This window comes from Euprymna scolopes, chromosome 16 (assembly GCF_053919585.1).
Source record: "Euprymna scolopes isolate OS-2025 chromosome 16, ASM5391958v1, whole genome shotgun sequence".
Lineage (NCBI taxonomy): Eukaryota > Metazoa > Mollusca > Cephalopoda > Sepiida > Sepiolidae > Euprymna > Euprymna scolopes.
The window spans coordinates 136,771,267-136,789,829 of NC_136497.1; the positions used below are offsets into that span (position 1 = coordinate 136,771,267).

Here is an 18,563-nt window from a genome sequence, read left to right on the forward strand (position 1 = left end):
TAAAACATTTCCTTTTTTCATTTTCTTTTATGCAGAGCAAAGTTTCACGGTTTTTAAAAAATATTTTAATATTTTTTTTAATTTAGGGTAAAACTGTCAAATTACGAATTATTAATGTTTTATCACGATATTACGAATTATTAATGCTTTATCACGATATTACGAATTATTAATGCTTTATCACGATATTACGAATTATTAATGCTTTATCACGATATTACGAATTATTAATGTTTTATCACGATATTACGAATTATTAATGTTTTATCACGATATTACGAATTATTGTTTTATGACGATAGTACGAATTATTAATGTTTTATGACGATAGTACGAATTATTAATGTTTTATGACGATAGTACGAATTATTAATGTTTTATGACGATAGTACGAATTATTAATGTTTTATCACGATAGTACGAATCATTAATGTTTTATGACGATAGTACGAATCATTAATGTTTTATGACGATAGTACGAATCATTAATGTTTTATGACGATAGTACGAATCATTAATGTTTTATGACGATAGTACGAATCATTAATGTTTTATGACGATAGTACGAACCATTAATGTTTTATGACGATAGTACGAATCATTAATGTTTTATGACGATAGTACGAATCATTAATGTTTTATCACGATAGTACGAATTATTAATGTTTTCAAATATTTTTTAAATATTTAGATTTTTAAAAATATTTTATTTAAGGTTTACGCTTTACACACAAGTTTCACGGTTTTTTTGTTGTTTTTTTTTTAATTATATTTTGTTCTGTTAAGACAATAATACACTTTTTAAAAATTGTTTCTTTTTCTGTAAAATAAATAGTTATAAATATATAAAAATGTATATTTTGTTCGTTTACTTTATTTAATCAAATGGTTACTTCCAATTCGTTCGCTATAATTTTCTTAACAAAATAACACATGATTGGACGGTGGAAATACTGATGTGACCCTTCTAAAGTTAACGAACTTACTTTCCAGCTTGCAGGCTTAACTGCAAGTGCCACGTATTTTTATTATTAAAAACAGAAAATGAAAATGACATAATTGTCTAAACTGGGCGAGAGTCATTTGAAAACCAAAACATTTACTGTATAAAAAATTGGGTTTGTATTACTGTACACATAGATTCGAAAAAGTTGTCAAAAAACAAATATATAACAAATAAATGTTATCAAAAGCAAGATAAGTTACTTTTCTACCAAACTGGATATATTTTTCGTGTTTTTATTCAATGTAACATGTTTATTCAGCTCGAAAAACATACAGTGTTTACCGATGTATTGGAAAATTCAAGATGGCGTCTGATTCTCTCTTTAACACGGTAAGTTTGGGAAAAGGTGTTATAAATAAAAACCCAGATAAAATACTGTTAAAAACTCGCTCAATATATGTTACCGTGACATAGGTTGACATATATTCGGCAGGTTTTTAATAGTATTTTGTATAGTTTTTTTATTTATAACACCTTTTCCCAAACTTACCGTGTTAAAGAGAGAATCAGACGCCATCTTGAATTTTCCAATACATCGCTAAACACTATGTTTTTCGAGCTGAATAAATGTTACATTGAATAAAAACACGAAAAATATATCCAGTTTGGTAGAAAAGTAACTTATCTTGCCTTTGATAACATTTATTTGTTATATATTTGTTTTTTGACAACTTTTTCGAATCTATGTGCACAGTAATACAAACCCAAAAAATTTATCAAAATATAATTGTAAAAATATTTATTCAAAAGTTTGCGTCATAAAAACGTGTTTTTCCACTGTAAAAATAAATAAATAAAACTACTATCAAATTAATTGATTTATTTTTATTTTATTTTTTCGGAGATCTTCAACTCAAAACGGATACGTACAATTACCTTTTTTTTTTTTTCTTTTTTTTTCTTTTTTTTTTCTTTTTTTTTCTTTTTTTTTCTTTTTTTTTCTTTTTTTTTCTTTTTTTTTCTTTTTTTTTCTTTTTTTTTTCTTTTTTTTTCTTTTTTTTTCTTTTTTTTTTTCTTTTTTTTTTCTTTTTTTATTCTTTTTTTATTCTTTTTTTATTTTTTTTTTCTTTTTTTTTTTTCTCTCTTTCGATATTTTCATTAATGTCTTGATTACCAGTACCCATACTTTTATTACCTGATCGTTTTTATTTTTTTTTAATTTTTTATTTTCTCCACTAAATATTTTTATTTTGTTAAATTATTTTTTTTTTCATACATATTCAAATAATGCTTTTGCCCCCACCCTTTTTTTTTGGGGGGGGGGGCTCAAATAGTACCTTCAAAGTTTTCGTGATTAAATAAACCAACGAAAACCTTTTTCTCATGCGCTTTGAGGGAGCAATCATTAAATAAAAACACCGTTTACGCAGGGGTCCCCGTTTCCCTTGAAGTACAAAAAAAAAAAAAAACCCTCTTTAGATTCTAAATGTTTCTCTTAGTAGTAAAAATAAAACATTTTCCAGTTCTTTTATACAGCAAAGACGCCTTCAAAATTCCATGTTTTCTTGTAGTTTAGAAGCAACTGTGCAAATGAACTGTAATACTTTATTTTCAATTATCGTATTTTTACAAAATTTGAACCTATTGTAACTAATGCGGCAGAGGGGTTACCACTTAAAGGAACTCTGACCGGGAGTCACTAACTAAGGGTGTGAGTCTGTGTTCACCAATTCATAATCAATTTTTAAGACCGAGGTTGCAGAAATCTCTTGAAGTCGAAAGGACCGTTAAAGGTAAATTTAACGAGATCGCCATTTAATAGGAAGATGTCACCATATCACATCCTCACATACATAAAATAAAAATATAGAAATATCTCCGGAAAATAACGACACTTGACAAAGAACTCAAAATCACTGTATCAATATGAAACAACATTTATTCACGTGTTAGGAATATTAATTCAAATCGTTCCAACGTAAGTGTTTTCTTGTAATGAGTATTCATTATGCAGGATTAGCTAAATGAGGATTTTGTGAGAATAGCACTGAGTTTAAAATTACTGATTTTTATGAACAGAGTGTCGCACGTAGCTTGAAATTAGTGATTATTTTCTGAGAGAAAAGTCATTAAACCATGTAAGCGAAATGCATGCATGTGTATATGTTTATCACATAAGAAAACAGTAGTTCGAGCTAACATTGTTTAAAATAAGAATTCTCATTTGATGTGGTAATTTTCCATGATGAGAATTAAGGTTCATGTGTGTGGCATGCAAATTTAAGACTGGATTTTAAGTTAATGCCTCCCAGTCTGTGCGGGTCCTGGATATGACCTTAAACTATCTCCAATGGTGAGGCCCCAGCTTGCGGGCTTTGGGAAGTGTAGAGCTACCCTTTAATTGCCATTGCTCCCAGGTTCACTCTGACCTGAAGTGGTAGTACCTGTTAGGGTCCCAACTATGGGTTAAATAAAAACTGACTTGAAAAAAAAACAAAACAAATATATTCTATTAAAAAATTTTTCTTCAAAATCACTGGATTCGGCATTAAATAACCTGAAAAGTTTGATATGCAACCAACCAACCAATCCAGTGTTGGAGTTTTCCTGACATCCAGTCTTGGGAAGACAAGAGAAAAACTGGAATAAACTGATTTGATTTTCATGGCAAATTCATATATAGAGATGTTCTCGAAGGTTCCAGCTTTGTTGTTGTATGTCGCAAGGAAACGCAACATAGTTCCTTTGTTTCATGTGTGTGGGTGGTCAAATCGCAACGTTGTGAGTTTGTCTTCTGATACTCGTAGGCATTGAAAACGGTGATCACTATGAAAATGTTCCGGTCGTATGTAGCAGTCGCTACAAACTGGACTGTCTTGTTTAGCCTTCCAACGAGCCTTCATTTGTTAAATTCTGATCAATAGTCACTGAGATTTGGAACATACTATCTTTTTTGTCAAATTATATAATATCATATATATATATATATATATATATATACATACATACACACACACACATATACTCCTCTACATGGAAATTTGCAGGCTTTTTGAAGATTATAATATTTTATGGTTAAAATTTTATGAGAATTGGTAAAAAAAGAACCTATATTTTCAAAACAAAATATGCTAACATTTGCCTATATTTATGTGTATATATATATATGTGTCCTGGCAAGCCAGCTTCAGTTTTGTTGCTTTGGTATGAATTTTGCTTGAGTTTTTTTTTTTTTTTTTTTTTTTTTTTTCGCTTGGTTGTCTCCCTTGTGGCCTTGCTAGGCTACTGAATCGCCTTTTTTTTGCAATTTTATAAGTTCCAAATCTAAGCGACTATTGATCAGAATTTAACAAATAAAAGTTTGTTGGAAAACTAATAACCTGAATTGTGTAGCGGGCTATGTGGCATTTGTCCTTAACGTTGCACATTAAGGGAATCATCCAGGGCCTATTTTTGGCACCTTTTTTACAGCCCTAAAATGCTTCAATCATAGTCATTTGTTTTCCTAGTTTTGCATATGAATGAAAAAATATCTAATATTTCTCCCAAACCTCTGATTTTGATGGAGGGGAGACTAAAATTTGCTGCTATGGTTTCAAATGATCTGAATAATAGCAAGGGAAGATTAGATTCCAAATATTTCTCTTATGTTATATCTCTCCTCTTCGGTTTTTACATATATATTTGTATATGTAAAGTAAATGTCAGTGTATAACGATCATTTGATACTGGAGATATTCATAATTTCCAAAAGAGGGGAGATATAACATATGAGAAATATTTGGAATCAAGTCTCCCCTTGCTGTTATTTCAGATCATTTGAAACCATAGCAAGTTTTAGTCTCCCCTCCATCAAGGCCAAAGGGGTGGAGCATAAATAACCTTATTTTATACTAGAATTTCAGCCCGGCGTTGCCCGGGTGTTTGGAGGTGTATGTTGAGCAAAAAAAAAAAAAAAAAAGCGGTCAATTTTTTTTTTTAATTTGATCCTTATTATTACTCCTTAACATTTATTGTTTTGGGCTCTAATCAAGTTATTAAGTTAGATCCATGTCCAAGGAACCTATATCTAAAATTTCAAGTGTTTATACCCAAAATTGGCGGAGGAGTTTGGTAGAGTTCTCAAAGGTCAAATCGTTGAACGTTGGCCCCTTAACAGCCAAATTTCTGACAGAAAACGGATTACAAAGATTTTCCCAAACCTCAGTACCCTGTATATCAAATTTCGAGTCTGTAGACTTCAAATTGACAGAGTAGGAAAATGTACACACACACACACACACACACACACACACACACACACACACACACACAGACACTTTCACTTTTATAGATATATAGATTATTTAATTATACAGAATACGGACAGCAAAAAACTAAAAAGTTGTTTTTAATATAAATAAATAAATAATCAGTTTGAATACTGTATTGATTTCGTATTTAGTTTTATTGCAAGTCAGTTTCCGTTTTTAGATAAAATTGTATTCTAAACTCATTTTGTTTCTGTAGCCGGAAAATGTTAACATTACCCAAAAGTATACTTAGAAGTTATAAGCGTTTGAAGTTGCATAAATATCAGGTTGTAGGAAAATAGTCATTTTTGTTCAATCAGTAAGTAACAATAATTACTTACAAAAAAATAAATATATAAAATAAAAATAACACATTTATAGAATGATAGAATAATTAAAAGCTAAATCATAATTCGCCTCAAACCATCACTTTGGTCACGTGACTAAACATGCTTTTCGCCTTAAAGCATTCGTTTTTGTTTTATATATATTTCTTTATTGTTAATTTTTTTCTTTTTTTTTTTTGTTACATGTAAAACAAAATAGGAAAGAGGATAAAAGCTTATTGTAATCTTCCTCTTTGTTCTTCTAAATAATAAAAACTTTGGTTAGAAAACCACAAAGCATTTTTTTTTTTTTCTTAATTAATGTTAATAAGATTGTGACCATTTCGCTTGTCTGTTTCTCGCCGCTGTCTGTGACTTACGATTCACTAAAAAACAAAACAAAAGAAGAATTAGCATGACATTTTAATCTTTTTGAAATAACTTAGTTAAAAAAAAATTAGAAAATTCAATCCACCAGAATGCATTTTATTGTTTTTGTAAAGGAATTAGCCATTTTCATCCTTTGTTAAATGAAAAAAAAAAAAACGTTAATTTCTTTTTGACCCTTCAAATCTAATGGAAATATGTTCCACCATTACTGATCAGTGTTTTCTCACAGTCTAGCTAAAATTTATTAACTCTTAATCCTTGAATTGCGTTTGTGCGCTGTGACTCCCCCCTCCCCAGTAATATATATGTGTGTTTATGGAAAAATATGCTTACCCCCCCCCCATCCCCGCACACAAAAGAGGTATTAGACCTTGTAATTCACTCCTGTTCATTTGTTCACACTTTTCTCAATCACGCTTTGGGATTTTTTTTGGGTTTTTTTTTCACAAGCATTAGTCATGGTGAAAGTAAATTTTTGCCAGAACAGATTTTCTGGGATAACTCTGGTTGCCCCCTCAGTTGGCATTATAGGCGTAAAATTGTTCCCAAATCGTTCATCTGTTCATTTTTTTTAATTTTTTTTTTTTTATTCAGAACCTTTCAAATCCAATTTTTCATGTCCATCACAGACATAACTTGACTCACTGCAGTCGACAATCCCAACATACAACTTCGACATGCTCAATGTCAAACCCATCATTTCCTTCACTGACAAACTTACAGCATTCGATCCAAGGATTCCACCTGCGCTTGGCAAGTTTTCCTTTTGTCGATTCATCACTTAAGATAAATGCTTCTTGCAGCTTTCGACATATCATGGCAATGTGCACCAAGGAAAACAACCTGCTCGGCTTGTTTGATTATATTTCACCTTTTCTTTATACCAATCTTTTAATTTGTGAAGCTTGATGTAACTACAGAGCATATACAAATAAAAGACAAAGGGCTATATTCCAAATTTCAAGATATTGTCCATCTTACAATTTATTTATTTCTGCAAGTAAAAATGTTTAATTCTTGACGGCATCTGTTTCGTAGCGCAGAATCATGTAATTATTATGTCAATTTTTGAATTTATTTTGCCCTTAACTCATCAGAAGAACGGGAACTCAACTTAAAAAGTTGATAAAGGAACTTGGGCAAAAACCAAAAATCAGAATTGTGTTCTAAAAGAAAAACACAATTGTAACTTGTCTTCCGATTTTCAGACTTCGTAATCATGTCCACGTTCTTTTATCAATTTTTAAGTTGTGAAGTTTCTATTCTTCTGATTAGTAAGGGAGAAATAAATTAAAAAATTAACATAATAATTACATGAATGATTCTGCGCTATGAAACAGTGTTGTTAAGAATTGAATATTTTTACATGCAGAAAGAAACAAATGGTAAGATGGACAACATCCTGAAATTTGGAATATAGACATTTTGTCATATATTTTGGCAGCAAGTCATTATTTAGATATATATGATTGAACATGGCAGTTATTCCTTTTTCCAATCTTTCTTGATATCTTTTCCATTTGCTGACAATCTTTTTGATTTTGGTAGGCATATTTTATAGAATGGTGCCAAAAAGTTGTTGTTCGGCGGCCATATTTTTCTAAAAAAAAAAAAAAATGTAAATACCCCAAGCCTCAAAGGAAAAGAAAACAGCAATCGCTCCTGATGATAATCGAATGCACCGAAAAATATGGCTGAACAATAACTTTTGGGTGCCATTTTTATATAATATGCCTGCCGAAATTAAAGACTGCTCGGCAAATGGAAAAGATATCCAGAAAGATCAAAAAAAAGGAATAACCCTGTCGTGTTCAATCAGACGTCTCTCTCTCTCTCTCTCTATCTATCTATCTCTCTCTCTATATATATATATATATATATATATATATATACGAGAGAGAGAGGTACATCTGATTGAGCACAACAGAGTTATTCCTAATAGTTAGTCCAAATAAAAAATGGGCTATGGCATCATAGCATAATGGATTAGGGCGCTGGACTAAAATACGTAAGGTCCAAGGTTCGAATCCTACCAATAGTCAAGCTATGCTGAAGAGGAGTAGGGCTTCGGAATACGCGTGTCCGTAGATTACTGTTTTTAAAAAATAATATATATATATAATAACTGAAATTTGGAATATATCCTTTTTGTCATCTGTTTGTATATGCTCTGTAGTTAAATTTTACATTGAGCTTCATAAATAAATGAGTTGGTATAAATAAGCATCACAAATACATTTGAGAAGTTTTATTACTACACACACACACTACGAAAGGCCCAGCATATAAAATCAACAGTAGGTTCTTTGATACGACGGGTGCATTCGAAATGAATGTTTTAAAGCACAATTGAACCATGATACTTGACTTTTCATTTTAAACTTCAATTCAAGCCATTATCATCACAAGCAGTAAGGCCAAGCATATAAAACCAACAGTATGTTCTTTGATATTACAGGGGTGCGTTCAAAATAAATGTTTCTGTTTAGAGCACAATTGAAGCATGATACTTGACTTTTGCATTTTAAACTTTAATTCAAATCATTATATAAAAAATTTTATAAAATTAACAGTAGGTTCTCTACAGTGCAATGTAGACTAAAATGAATGGTGGACTAAGTCGCTGCGGGGAGGTATGTAAAGCTTCCTCCTGGTGCACTACAATTGCTCCCCAATTAGAGCCGGTAATCAATTGATTTGATAGAAAAATGGGTGATTTCATAGATTTCGATGACAATAAAAATATGGGAGTGTGAAACATTCGTTGATCATCATTCAATCCCGGGTAATGTCGGGTCTCCCTGCTAGCACATATATATATATATATATACACACACACACGAGATGTACCCGGTGTCGCCCAGTATGAAATGTAACGTTAAATTCCATAAAAAATAAAATGAAATTAAAAAAAACCCCAAAAACCTGAGACGTGCATGTGAGTATTCTTTTTTCTAAACAATTCACTTCTTGTAAGTCAAAAAAAAAAAAAAAATACTCTAGCTGAGATCGAAAACAAAACTTAAAGACAGTGAGTCAAGTATAACCATTAGGCCAGCTTGACACAATCTTTTAAAGTGTTTTCAAACCTACTTATTCTTAACAACATGAATGGTTCACGCATGCGCATTCATGAAACAGTTGATGAATAGATATGACCGCCCCCCCCCCGAAGTACCAATTTTTCAATTTTGATCTCTTAATAGCCCTTTTCTCCAGACGAAAACTGGTTAAAAAGTTTACCACGTGTCTGAATATCCTATATACCAAATTTCAAGTCTGTAGATCAAAAATTCGTTGAGTATATGAAAAATGTCTTTACACACACACACACACACACACACTTTCTCATTTTTATAGATATATACCAAGGTAGAATTCCAATCACCTTGATCAAGATATAACCAGTATATTTTCACTGATGTCAAAAACAAAATATTTTAAAACCTGTAATTTGAGATTATGAGTGGTGTGATAATTAAAAACCTATTAGATAAGTAAATTGTTGCAGGAATAAATGAATGTCCTAATTTATTGTTGAGATAAGAAAACTATAGATAAAAAAAAAAAATAGTGCAATTATTTATAAAGCAAAATTGTGTCCATGTCTGTCCACACACACACACACACACACACACACACACACACACACACAAAATGTGTGTTAGTCTGTGCGTGCATTTTTTGTGTATGTCCGGCAAAGGCTTTTTTTTTTTTTTTTTTTTTGACATGGAGGTCACCACTTATCAAGGCCCAGAAGCCACTCGGGGATAAGAGTTATTGCGTGTACAGTAATCAATGGGATAGTATCGTAGTAATCGTTAGTATTGGAGATTTGATGAAGTGTCTTACTTAAGGGGGCGGTTCATCAGGAATTTGTTTATGTCGGACTTGAAGCCATCCAAGTTGTAGTCAGATGGGAAACAGGCAAACAGAAGAGAGTTCCACAGTCGTGCAGTTCTAAGAAAGAAGCTTTGCTCATGAAATTTATGCTTTGATTTAGGCACAGATAAAGAGTGGGAAAATTAATGATGATGGTTTCAGCTTGATGGGTGTTTTTCGTGAAAGATTGGCGAGGGGAGGGGGGACCAGAGATTGGAGCTCGGACGAGTACTTGCCATGGAAATAACGATAAAACAGACAGGCTCGCAACGTCTCTTCTGTGGGAGAGAGGTTGCAGGGAAGAGAAAATGGCATCCCCCCCCACTAAGCTATGAAGTCTATTTTGTACTCTGTTAAGGCAGGATGGGCTGTTTTTAGCAGCTCCTGCCCAGATGTGGCAGCAGTACTCCATCCTTGGACGTACTTGGCTTTTATACATTTTATATATGTCTTAGAACTTTTTATATACTCCTTAGATTATAATATCTACGATTTACAAAATGACGATATAAATATCTTTTATTTCAGTGACTTTTATTTTAAAAAATTCGTGCTGTCAATTCATTTTCTCTACTACTACTACGGCGTGATATTTGACCTAGAAAACCATATGTTGACATTCAACCACCTGCGTTTATAAACGTTTATTTTCGGCTGTTGTCAAGTCCCTGCCTTCGTGGCGTCATGCTAAGTCATCAGATTATTAACCTCAAGGCTTCGCGTTCGAGCCTACCTCTCTCAAAAAAATTTTTTGCCATTTTTTTTTTTTTTTTTTTTTTTTTTTTTTTTTTTTTTTTCCTGATTGTTTTTAACAAGTTTAACATTGTTTTTTTTAATATTTAAGCAGGGTTATTACAAACACACACACCTCCAAACACCTGGGCAATGCCGGGAACCCTCGCTAGTTAGTTATAAATCTGTGCAAAAGCAATAGAAACCTGATCATTTGAGTTTTTTTTAGGACAATTTGTTTATTTATTTGTGGACTGTTATCCTTATCATTATTGTTGTTTCACAACATTTCGGCCAACTATTCCTCGGCTTTTGTCAGGTGGTTAACTACGATGGGATAGGAATGCTGAATCTCTTAACTATATCCCCAGTGCTTACTGCCTTCCATAGTTGTCATTTCACCACTTTTTGTCCAACTACTCCTCTGGCTGGCTTCAGGTAAGATTGCAGGGGAATAGTTGGCTGAAATGTTGTGAAACAACAACTATGAAGATGAGGATAAGTCTGCAAATCAATAAATAAATTCCAGTAATTAAGACAATTTTTTTGTTTTCATTTTTGATGACTTTCACTAGGAACAAAGGGAGACAATTCAAGAATTCTGAAAATTTTTCAAATAATTTTTCCCAAAATGTTAGTTTTCACGTGACTTTTTGGTAAAAGCCAAACAAACACTAAATTAACACAAAACCTTAATTAGCTGAACATTTATTGAATTAAAATAAAATTATTTAGGTTTTATAAAACAACTAGCAGGCCGCCCGACATTGGCCAGTCGTAAAATACGCATAATATTATTTTAATTCGTACAAAAACTGGCACGTGCATGCGAGTATTTTTTTTATTTTTTTTTCTAAACGGTTTACTTTTTCTAAGTAAAAAAAAAAAAACAAAGAAAATACTTGGGCCGAGATTGAAACCAAAACCTGAAGACGGGGAGTCCTGTACCATAACCATTAGGCTGGCATGACAAGATCTTTAAAAATTATTTTTTCAAACCTATTTATTTTTAGCATAATGAAAACGAGTCTGTCATGTGAACGATTCACACATGCGCATTTGTGGAACAGTTAGCAAATTGATAAAAGTCCGATCACCTCCGCGTACCAACTTTTCAATTTCAACTCTTTAGCAGCCCGTTTTTCCAGATGATGGAAACTGATTAAAATGTTTTTCACATGTCTTAATACCCTATAAACCAAATTTGAAATCTGTAGATCAAATATTCGTTGAGTATGTAGGTTGAGAAGTGTCCTCACTTTTATACATATAGATTAGAATTTGGAAATATATTACAACGGACAGTTTTTGTATTTTCCTAAATGAATGGAAAAGGTCATTATATGAAAAAAATAAATAAATAAACAAATAAAAACAAAAAAAAAAATTGACCTCGAAGACTAAACTGCACATATTTGAAATCGACCAATACACATAAATGTTGTTTGCCTCGTTTTCAAATGATTTACATTTTGATTATTATTGCGTCAAGTTTAGCTTTTTCAACTCAGAAGTTTTACTCGGAAATCTATACGGAATTTCAAACTGAACATTTTGTTTAATCCATGGGGGTAAGTTTGTTCTTGTTCTGTCAGCCATGACCAAGTAGAAGTGTTAATTAATACTTAGTTTTTTCCTAAAATTCCAAGAATTATATAATCGTAATGAAAATTTCAGTATTAATCTTGTGCCAATGCAACATGACGTTATCTTTCTCTGTTCGCCTCTGGCTTTGCAGAACGAGAATAAACCCACGGACTCTACTTGTCTTGTATTTCTGTTTTCATAATTATTTCCGGACAAGGTTTTGTGTTGATGAAACTGTTTGAATAAAATTGATTTAAATTGTAGAGAGGAAGTTTCTCTTTTAACCGAAACCTGGTGACCCTTTTCTTTTGTATCGAACAAGAACAGCAGGATGGATACAACAAACACAACAACGTAACCACATAATGTTGCTATAATGAACTAACCCTAACCTCTACAGTACTTATTAAAGTTGTGATTTCAGCCACCTCTACAGTACTTATTAAAGTTGTGATTTCAGCCACCTCTACAGTACTTATTAAAGTTGTGATTTTGCAGACCGGTAATAATCAACACAGTGTTATAATTAATAAAAAGTATTAGCACTTTTGTATGCTATAGAAGTATACATCATGATTCTGGAGCCATATCTGCCATAAATCAATACTCAACAATGTATTAAATTCAAGCATATTTATAGTCTCTGGGTAAGTCCATTATTCCTAAAATGGGTAGATCAGCTTACTTCATGACAGTAAGTGTACACAACACAATGACTTAATATCAACAATTTTGATATAATGAACTTCTCCCATCTTTCTTTTTTTTATATAGGCATCACCACTTATCAAGGCTAAGAGGCCACTCGATAAGGGTTAGTGTACAGTAGACAATTGGACAATATAGTAATCGTTAGTAATGGAAATTCGGTAAATTTGTTAACAAGTGGAACGGCTCATCAAGAACTTGTTTACGTTAGACTTGAAGACGACCATATTGTAGTTAGCTGGAAAGCAGGAAAACTGAAGACAATTCCACAGACGTGCTGTTCTAAGAAAGAAGCTTTGTTCATGGAATCTACGTTTTAGGTTTAGGCACAGATAAAGAGTGAGGGGAATTATTGATAGTGTTTTCAGCTAGACGAGTGTTTCTTGTGAAAGTTTGGCGAGGGGGACCGTAGATTGAAGCTCAGTCGAACACTTTCCATGAAAATAACGATACAGCAGAGACAAACTCGCAACATCTCTTCTGTGAGATAGAGGTTGCAAGGAAGAGAAAAGGAGATCTTCTACGAGGCTACGAAGTCTATTTTGAACTCTATCAAGGCAGGACAAGTCCTTTCTAGCAGCTCCTGCCCAGATGTGGCAACAGTATTCCATCCTTGGACGTACCTGGCTCTTATATAGAGAATTGCATCAGCAGTGATCGATATACTGGATCGATAGAAAGATCCCACCATTTTTCCAGTGGCCTTGGCAACAGATTTGATGTATGTGTTCCATAAGATCAGGAGTAAAGGTCAAGCCCAGAAACTTGTCAAAACTTGAGGCCTCCTCCAGACAAGAGCCATTCATTTCAATTGATGCCAGATGGGGAGCATAACGTTTATGATGTAAAGATAGAAGCTTGGTTTTAGATGCATTAAAAGTAACCAGCCACTCCTTTCCACATTGTACCAAGTGCTCAAGATCAGAGGAGAGAGAATCGGAGAGAACTTGGTCGTTTATTGTCTTAGATGTGCTACCATAGATGATAGTGTCATCAGCATAAATGTCTACGAATGATGTAAGGATGTGATTTGGAAGATCATTAATGTAGATCAGGAAAAGAGTTGGGCCCAGGATGGACCCCTGAGGGACTTTAGCATTAATACTGTGAGCTTCTGATTTTTGTCCAACTACTACTCTTATGAACCTATCGGAAAGAAATGATTTAATAATTGAGACATTTCCAGCTATACCATAACTAGAGATCTTGTGAAGTAAACCTTTATGCCATACCCTATCAAAGGCCTTAGATATGTCGAGAGCAATTGCCCTAGAAAGGTTGCCTCCATCGAGAGATTCGCTAATCCTATGAGATATAACTCTAAGCACATCTGCTGTAGATCTAGCAGAACGGAAACCATATTGTGTGTCATTAAGGTTATTTTTGCTGAGATGGTTGATTACTTTTTTTATTTAACAGATTCCAGCAACTTAGGGCGCACAGGGGACTTATTGGCCTGTACTGAGAGGTACAGTACTTATTAATGTTGTGACTTTGCAGGCCGGTAATAATATTGTTCCATTGACTACTGTACATCATTAGTCTCGAGTGACCTCTGGGCCTTGATAAATGGTGACTCCTTTGTAAAAAAAAAAAAAACCCAACAAAAAACAAAGTGGTATAAGTAACAAAAAGTGTATTAGCAAAATTGTTCTAAAAGTGTATACCATAAATCATGACCCAACAATGTATTAAATTCAAGTATATTTATAGCTTCTGGGTAAGTCCATTCTTCCTAAAATGGGTAGATCAGCTTACTTTATAACAAATCCAGTAAGTATAGCTTTGCGAATCCTTGACTTCAATGTGGTTTAAATTTCGAATCCCTTGTCACCAGTATTGTGGCCTTGCAGGCCGGTAAAAATCAAGACAAATACAGTCGTATAATTAACAAAATAATGTTACAGAAGTGCATATTATTCTGGGACGATAACTGTTATGAATTGCAGAAAGATGTGACACAAGGTCAAACAGTGAAGGGAAGCTAAGCCAACACTCCTAAAAGAGGAACACTCTTGTCTTTTAAAAATTGCTTAGGCAGTGCTATCAGCATTCTTGAGTCAGGGAAACAATATATGATAAACTTATTCAACCTGAAGGCAAGGTCTGAGATAATGGACCCTCTATGACTACCCAGAACGAATGCTTAAGCTCTCCAGAAAAAAGACCACTGAAATGATCCCATTTCTGTCAGACTGTCGAGATTAGAATGTTGACGGGCATGTTTCTATGATCTCAAACTAACACCAAATAGATGGCTCAAATTGCTACCACAAAGTTTGGATGTAACTATTTCTTGTCTCCTGGATAAGTGCATTATTACTGAAATGGGTAGCTCATAGCAGAAAGGTTCCTAAGTTTGAAAAGATATACCTGAAAGAAAGTTGCGAGAGCTTACGTCGGTTTAAACATTGTGGAAATAACATCCAAGATAAGAACAGTAGTCCAAATGATACAGATTATAAATCTTCATACCAAAAATTCTAAAAGAAAGAAAAAAAAAAAAAAATGTAAAATAAATTTGTAAATTCTTGAAGTATTTACAAATTTATTTTACATTTTTTTTTGCTTTAACTTTTTAACAAATTATGAAATAACCCGTCCAAAATCACCAGACTGTATTTCAAACAATATGTTCTAGTCAACATAAATTATAATCTTGTGCTACCAGATTAGGCTGTCTGAAGATACTGGCTTCTTGACCTAAACTGCACCAAACATTGATGTTATTGTTTTTTTTTATCATTTTCCCTTTGCAAAACACAACCGGTCCTGGATATGACCTTAAACTATATCCGATGGTGAGGCCCCAGTTTGCGGGCTTTGGGGAGTGTGGAGCCACCCCTTAATTGCCATTGTTCCCAGGTTCACTCTGACCCGGAGTGGTAGTACCTGTTAGGGTCCCAACTATGGATTAAATAGAAACCGACTTGGAAAAAACAAATGTTCTATTTTAAAAATTTTCGTCAAACTCACTGACTTCAGCATTAAATAATCTGAAAAGGGTTGATATGCCGTAAAACAACCAACCAACCAAAACTTAGTCATGTTTTGCAAAGTAAAAAACAACAAAAAAAAATTTTCCTCTAAAAAAAAAAAAATCAAATCAAACACCAGGAATAAATATTTGTAGATTTAAAGATATTGAAGCATAACATCTTTTACATAAAATACTCTATTCTACATTAAATAACCAAAAAGGGTTGATATGCCATAAAACAAAACAACCAAACCAAATACCATGAATAAATATTTGAAGACGAAAAAAAAACTCGAAGCATAAAAACTTTTACAAAATTACTGGATTCAACATTAAATAACCAAAAAGGGTTGATTTTCCACAAAACCACCAAACGTCGTCCATATTTCTCTTGGTCTTTTTTTTTTTTAAATTTTTTTTATTACATTTTCACCCCCAAACAAGGCACATTGCCACTGTGGTGTAGGGGGCTACTATCAGGGGCAGCAGCTACTGGGGCACTATGTTGGGATTTGGGCAGCAAGATGTTGGTTCACGTTACACTTGAACTTCTGCATGTCAGTACAGTTGGGGAATCAGAGACCGGGAATGGAATTCCAGAGTCTAGCGGTTCTGGGGAAGAAACTACTGGAGTAGAAAGATCTTCTACATCTAGGGATCTCTACTGTGTGGGGGTGGGATTTAGCTGCCTGTCGGGTTTGTTGAGGGTGTCTACGTCGTGGGGGCACAAGTGTCTGCAGTTCGTCAGAGCATTCACCATTAAAATACTTGTAGAACAGGCAGAGGGATGCAACATTTCGTCGATGGGACAGAGGCTGAAGCTTAGATGCCAGTTCAGGGCCTATCAGATTGGTGACTCTCTTTGGAACCTTGTCTAGGAGTGAGATACTAGTAGCAGATGCACCAGCCCAAATGTGACAGCAATACTCCATACATGGGAGAATGGTGGACTTATAGTTTGTCTATTCGTTCAACTTTTTCTTGAAAACAACTAAGCCAGTCTAACTGAAATGTTGTATGGACCTTTTATGATAAGGTACCGTGAACAAAGTAGTATGGTATCCATTCGGTGCACAGTTAAGGATTAATATAGATTAGTATTTAATGCAAAAAAAAAAAAAAAAGCCCAAATTTAACTAAACTATAAATTTGGCATAAAGCACTCCTAAGTCAGTGGGCTATAACTTTTGCTATATCATTCACAAATCATATTAAAATGTTGGATTAGCAAGGTCTTACCTTAATTATGGATTAGTTAAAGGAAGAGGGGCACCAATCGTCAGATGTTCACGGAACGAGTAACGATGTTTTTAGGTTCACATGCATTTGATGAAACTATGCGTGTTTACTTCAGCATCCGCAGAACTTGATGGCCTTTCACAGCACAGTCGGTTTTTCATATTGGATGGATGGGGTGGGTGATGCAGTAGATACTGGGATGTTGCTTTACCTTGACGAGGATGAAGCAACTTAGTCTTGCTAAGACCTCGTCATTGCTAATAAGTTGCATCATCATCATTGACGATGATGATGCAATAATACAGTAGCAAAGATCATGTGGAATAAATATAGATATTTTATGGTATATGATAGATGATCTGTACCTATGCGACGTTGCCCGGGAATACAGCAAAGTCGTTTTGGTTTATAACTTTTATTTTGTTGGACATTTTTTTTTTTTTTTTTAAACTTATACAGAAAAAGGGTACTAGTGCACTTATTGATCCGTGCTGAAATAACGTTATTTAGAAATCCATTCTTAACATGGGGAGGGTGTTTTGTAGCTATTCTGTACTTTAACTTCACGATTTAATAAAAAAAGACATCATAAAGCTTTAATTAAACTTGAAAATACTATTTTAAAAAAAATAGCGCGGATCAATAAGTCCATTAGCACCAGGAAAAGAAGCAAAATTTTAATTATTTATGTTCTTCAATAAAAACAATACGAGTTTCGCAGAAAGACTCCAGAGTTCGACAAGCAGGAGATTACATCGGCCGAAACGTGACAATAATATGCAAGATGAGAATTGTCATCCAGATAATATGAATTAGTGATCCTCATCTCAAAAGTTCAGAAAAGTAATTTCTCCAGCTTCTGTACATATCAACATAAGTCAATTCCATTTTTCGCTTCCATTCTCCATCTGTATACCCCCCCCCCCACCTGGATGGTGTACATAATAACATTGGTAATTAGTAATCTCTCATATAAGTAGTAGCGTTCGTGTGTGTCTGTGTGTACAACTCTCCTACAGCCCACATCACTGGACCGATCATGATCAAACCTGACATGATGATAGTCCCCTACCTAGAGATGGTACACACCATGTTTTTCAAGGTCATAGTATATATATATATATATACACACACACACACACTCTCCTACAGTCCACACCACTATACCAATCATGACCAAACCTGGCATAATAATGGTCCCCCACATAGGGATCGTACACACCATTTTTCAAGGTCAAGGTCATAGCCTATGTATATATACTCTCCAACAGCCCACACCACTGGACTGATCATGACCAAATCTGTGATGATGATGGTTTCTGACCTAGAGATGGTGCACACCATTTTTCAAGGTCAAAGATTAAGGTCATCTTTGGTGTGGCTCTTCATAAACTCACCCACCTATGGATGGTGCACACCAAGTTGAGGGTTTACCACCATCTTGTGGGACCGCCACCATGGCGCCAGCCAAGTTCTTTGTG

At 33.7% G+C, this 18,563-nt stretch overlaps 1 protein-coding gene across 3 annotated transcripts in view; it reads left to right on the top strand.

Annotated features, from left to right (window-relative positions):
• Positions 1–18,563, top strand: part of LOC145296120 (sorting nexin-30-like) — a 93,376-nt gene that overhangs the window by 4,750 nt on the left and 70,063 nt on the right. The window lies entirely within an intron of this gene.